At 38.6% G+C, this 6,000-nt stretch overlaps 1 protein-coding gene across 1 annotated transcript in view; it reads right to left on the reverse strand.

The window, feature by feature from the left end:
* The window catches only part of ralyl (RALY RNA binding protein like), a 135,410-nt gene extending 132,630 nt beyond the window's left edge, over positions 1–2,780 (reverse strand). Inside the window, exon 1 of the mRNA XM_075452887.1 lies at positions 2,612–2,780. The gene's annotated coding sequence lies outside the window, so the exon portion shown is untranslated. The remainder of the gene's footprint in view (positions 1–2,611) is intronic.
* Positions 2,781–6,000: the final 3,220 nt, after the last annotated feature.

Here is a 6,000-nt window from a genome sequence, read left to right on the forward strand (position 1 = left end):
CCAGGAGCGTGAAGACGCGTCGATGTGCTGTGATGCAGTGACTTGAGAGCCAACAGATGGGTTGATTTGAAATGAATGAATGGTATGTGCATGGAGGGTTTCTCACTGAAACCTGCTTTACACACAGCTGAAAAGGTGTGATGCAGCGAGAGCTTTGGTTTGATTGAATTTAGATGCATTTTGCATCGTTTTGCAGACACAACCGAAAGGAGAAGAAGTTGCTGAAAATATCATTTGGGCTCTAAAATATTATCTGGCCAAAACTAAAGGCGTTGTAAATTGAATTGGCTGTTAGTGTAACACTTACATGCCTTTCATTATGAATAATGACTCAGTTTGGCACCTTTTTTTCAGATTTGCTGATATCTTTTGAGAACTGACCTCAGTTTAAATGTGACATTTGATGATGCATACATCAGTATTTGGATCAGAATCAAATTGTAACTCCGTATTTTCAATAACTAACTGGTTTTAAGGCAAATTCACTGTCTCAAATGAGCTTGCCTTACAAGCAAACACTGACACACTGTTCCTAAATAGTCTCACAAAGTGAAAAGCATTAAAAGCTCCCCGTGTTGCTTTATCTACATCTGCTTTATGGCCTGCATAGATTTAACAGGCGGCAGGAAATCAATACATGATAACAGCCTTTCAGTGCATGATAAAATGTTTCTTCTTAATTGCTCTAATCAGCCGGCCTTATTAAAAATGTAAGTTTACCCACTGAGTTCAGCAGCCAGTATTTATCAATATTCCATTTTACCACATTAAGATTGACCTCATTCTGATCAACTGTGGCAGCCTGTTTAATGACACTGAGACTTAACGGTCTACACTCAGACTTAATGGTCCGCTCTTGCATGTTTTATGGAGCTACAATATTCCACTGACAAAACCTCTGTTCTGTCCTGTTAAGCTGCATACATACAATCTGGATCCAAGGGACACTAATTGATGACATCTGCTACACAAGCTTAAATCCCTTTTTTTAATGGAAAGCTGATATCAAAGACAGGCACAAATCTTTATAGGTTAGCACAATAATAGACCAGAATAGGTCGAGTAAGGTTTCTGAATTTCCATAAAGAGTAAAGTTTTGGAATTCTTAGGGGAACAGTTTCCTGTTGTCTGTACAGAGACGCCTCCACAAACACACCAAATCGTCGTTCCCGTCACAGGTAAGCAAATCCCTTTCAGGGACGACATATCTATTTAGTCATTTTTGCATTTTTGTGCTGCCACCAATAATCTGAAGTTAAACCTGCCTCTTAAGGGATTAAGTTCTCTTTCAGTCCTGTCAGTAGCTCTATTCATTTCCAGCTAAATCTGATTTGACAAATCCAAAAGGCACTTAAGTGTAGAGAGATATTTGCCCAAGACATAATGTAAAGTAATGTAAGGTGCACTGTTGCCTACTTATATTCTCAACTTGCTAGCCAACTGCAGTTTAAAGAAATACCTGCAGCAGCACATGGAATTGTTATTTTCGCCCCTCCTAATCGATATATTGATAGATACTTTTGTTTTGTGGGAGATTATTACAGTCCTTAGGTGCATCCTGAATGCATCCACTTACACATATTCCCCAGCTTGAACGTATTGAAGATTGTTGAACTCAAAACAAAGAGAACACCGCGGTCCAATGACCTGCGTGTGATTTCCAATCTCCTTGAATTGATGAACACCACTGTTGACTTTTAAGAGGCAGTATGCACAGATCAATCACAGCAGGTAACCTTCAGGTAACATTGAAAAAGAATGCCTGCTCTAATAAACAATTTGGCCAGCCTTACAAAATAACACGTCAGCCACAGGTGCATATTTCTGTCACCTCATTCTTTATTGCAAATACAGCATATTATATACCTGCAAGAGGGAAAATGTCTGTTCATCCTCGTTGACTTAGAAAAGAAAAACGCATTGAACTCTCCCAAGAATCAAAACTCCCTTCGTACACCCAGCATCATCAAGTAAAAAAGAAAAATAAAAGCCAAAAATGCTTGACACTGCCACCAGCAAAAGTATAACGAAATCGGAAAAAGAGAGAAACACAAAAACCACAAACCTGTGAGCTCAGCTGCAAGAAAAGTGTCACGTTAAAACGTCATGGGGTTTAAAAATGATTCCCTTTTTTTTTTTAGAAAGAAAATAGGAACAAAGTAAAAGCAAAGGGGGGTTGATCGGTGAGATTCACCGAGACACCAAAATCACAAAACTCGAAGGCAACAAGCAACACTGCAAAATGCAAACCAAAGCATAGCAACAGCAAAAGTCGACAGAAACAAAAAAAATATAAAAATATTTCAAAACCACCAAGAAAAATCTCAATACTGACAAAACCTGCTTGGCTTCTGATCCTCGAAACAAAACTGCGAGCAAGTAAAGGCTTTTTCTCAAGACCGATAACGCACCCGTTTACCCTCTTGGCACTCTCGATCAGAATAACTGCATGCTAAAAACTTGAAGCCTGGACGTGAAAAACGCTGAAAACCACCATGTCAATGCTCAATTCAAACACCAGCAAAAGGAAGAAAAATAAAAAAAAGGGGGGAGTCAATTAAAAAGACAAAAAATGCTTACAAAAAAAAAAAGCCATTGGAAATGTACTCACCGAGCGGGAGTAAAATGTTGCAATAAAAATGTGAAATGGCTCAAAATACAGTATGGCGGTGCGAGTCGAAATGCTGTGCCTTTTCTCTAGCTCTCTGCCTCCAGTTCTGTCATGTGACTGATTCAGCCCCGACTTCCAGCAATGAGAGTCCAGTGTTGAACAGCTGATGCTGAATGCTCTCCTAACGGCTTGGCTCTCTCCAAAAGTAAAAAGAGGTAGTCCTTATCATCCCACAGATATGACTGAGCCGCTTGTGTGTTTTTCTGCTGCTTTCTTTTTTTTTTTTTGGGTCCGTTTTAAAGATGCAGAGCTCACTCGGTGTCGGCGACACAGCTGGATCCGGGCATGCTTTCAGTTCATTCATTGGAACCGTGAAAGCATGGCTCTTTTCTCGTATGACGAGCTGAGAACCAGGCGTGTCGTTTTTTTAAATTTTCTTTATTTATTTACCGGCGGGGTTGTACATTCCAGAAAAAACAGCACCGGAATTTGATCGTCATAGCACCCGGCTCTGTCCGTGGTGCTGAAGCCTAATCGGAAGCACTTTCGGGACGTCTACATTGTAAATATCACGCCAGCACTGGGCTGAAATGTGGTGCCTATGCCTAGAATAAGCAACAAAAACGAAAGCATTACAATGAAATGCTGCTGAAAGTTATATTTCAACTTAAATCATTAGTATGTGTAGCTGTGCCCTATGTATAATAAACTATGATAATGCATTTTCGTCTATGTTTTATGGACACGTTATACATTTGATTTTCAATGGGTTGCACAAAATATGTTATGGGGTAAAATGCCAAATTCCTTCACTTTAAAAAAAGAAATTCCATCTACTTATCAACATACCAAAACAGAACTTAAATCATCCAGTCTTGGCTGTGCAATTCTAGCACTGTAGCACTATAACATTACCAGGCCCTGTCCATGGTGCTGAACCAGAAGTCATGCAAAGGTACCACGCTTCTCTGGTGTATAGGCTCTGAAACTAACAGCAAAACTGTCACACAGGCAAAGCACTGAGACACTGTGTCCCAAATAGTTATCTTATTCACCATTTACCTGTCACTACTACTACATTATAGTCTTGCTTTAATAGGGAACATGTCTTTGTTACAATGCATCAAATTCTTTCTCTTCTAAGCATGAGCTGAGGACAGTTCTTAGTGGAAATCCTTCAAACTCTGTATGAACATGGCATTACTGTTTAATTGGTGGTGCCAAGAATATGCAACCATTATCAGAAGTGTTAAGAAGAAATAAACTTCAGTATATCCATTGCCTCTAAACCCCAAAAGATGCATTCTCCAAAATAAATGCAAGTTTTGATGATATTCGGGTCATTCTATTATCACTCTGTGATCTATCGTCATAGTAATTATTTGGGCAGCTAATTGCAGACACATATATGAGAGAATCCATAATATCAGACAGCCAAACATCGCTGTTGATACTGATACAATATTTAGGCATCAAAATGGCAAACACACTGTGTGGACTTCCTTGGACTGCATAATGAATCAATGAGTGAGCAAGGTAGGTCTGAACCAATCATCAACTTTCCAGAAAACCCTCACACTTTAAAGGGCTTTTTAAAACAAAGTCTTACGATGTGATGGGGGTAATATTTCCCTCCATGTTACCTATCCTTCTTTGACTCTCCTACCCTTCTTAAATTCTTTGTATAGGGTTAAAATGAGTTTATTTTGTGTATTTTAGTCAGCTGTATTCTTGATATGACTCATCTCTGCCATGGTGCTAAGGCTAGAGTTCCTATTGAATAGTTTTTTTTTTTTTTTCGTTTGTTTGTTTTTGTTGCTTAGGAATAGTCTTATCTGGCTGAAATCTCCAAATGTTATGGAAAAAAGCCAAATTTCCTCCTTTAATATCTCTTGTGGCATTAAACACTGGATCTTCCTTTACAAAAGGAAAGGATCTGATTCAATACAATGCCCAATTTTTTGCATCCAGTCATTCTAACTGTGATTCTTGTTGATAATTATGAGGACAGGAGGGTGTCTTTTACTTTATACAAGTAATACTTTATGCCATATGTTATTATTCTAATATGATATGTATAATTCAACAGAAACTGAAGGAGAACTGTTACAAAAAGCAAAGTTTTAAGTAAAGTAAAAGTTATCATTGTAGTGCAGTCACCTGATGAATTTCTCCTGCCAATATAAAAGTCTTTAGGAAGAACTTATAGGAGATGACAAAAGCAATGTCCATGGAGGTAAAATTGAGAAATAGTAGCATGTTGGACCCACTAATTCTGTACATGGTGCTGCAACTGGTTTGTTTTTATCTCGTATTTAGCTGCCAGCATTTTATTGAATTATAATATTCAATGAGACAATTCATTAGATATTAATTTATTTATGGTTTCTTTTGCAAAAGGGGCCAAACAGGTGACTCTTGTGATGCATCTTAGTGTCACTTTGGTTTTACAGCAACTGCCTGACTTTCTTTAAATATCCACACCGCCTTTCCCTCCCTCTCTCATATGTTAAATGAAAACACCTGAGAAATGTAGGTTATTGCTGATTGCGCCAGACAGGAAAGTAATAATGCGCTATTGATGCATTAGTTTCTGACTGCAGTTGTCAGACAAAATTCAAAACAAGTTCATGTATCACACAGTGTTGGAGACAACTGTCACCATCCATTCATCATATCTGTGGTGGGTGCACTGCTTCCACCTTAAGCACTGTCTAATTTAATTCGCTTTTCAAATCACATCCAAGCCTTTGGGATGCACGGTGTAAAATGCTTCAGAGTCCCTAAAGGACACATTGAAGATCGAAGAACAGAAATCAAACTTTCCTTGAAGCACACTCCAGAACCTTCATTACTGAGCATGTTTACCTCTTCTGTCTATTAGCTTTCAGAGCCTCTTAAGTTGCCTTGGCGACATATTGTAGTGCACTGCTTCCTCAGTCTCATTTGTTGTTACACGTCAACAGTCTCATAGTACATTTGGAAGTTTTCCTATAAATTTAAACTGGCCGTCAGCACATAGCTGCAGAGGACACAACAAATTATTGGTGCCCAAGGATGCACGTGGCCTTTCTACTGGTGAGGTTATCAAAAGACACAGAGGTCTGATTTAAAAATTGGATAGTAAATAAATAGATGAGAGTTCCAGCACGTAGGTAGAGCAGAGGTCATGAAGAAAATCAGGCAAATTAAAGCCAGCCAGCATAATTCCCTCTCATCTAAGCCACATTCTGTAATAAACTATTACTAATGTATGACATCTTTATTGGCATGGCCTTATTAACAGTCCTTTGGCTTGAAATAATTCTTTCTACGGCATAAGTTTTCATGCCTGCTTCAGCAAATATACATGTGAGTAAAGAATGCACGTCTCACCCTGCATGATTTAT

This window comes from Odontesthes bonariensis, chromosome 20, assembly GCF_027942865.1.
Source record: "Odontesthes bonariensis isolate fOdoBon6 chromosome 20, fOdoBon6.hap1, whole genome shotgun sequence".
In the NCBI taxonomy this organism is placed as follows: domain Eukaryota; kingdom Metazoa; phylum Chordata; class Actinopteri; order Atheriniformes; family Atherinopsidae; genus Odontesthes; species Odontesthes bonariensis.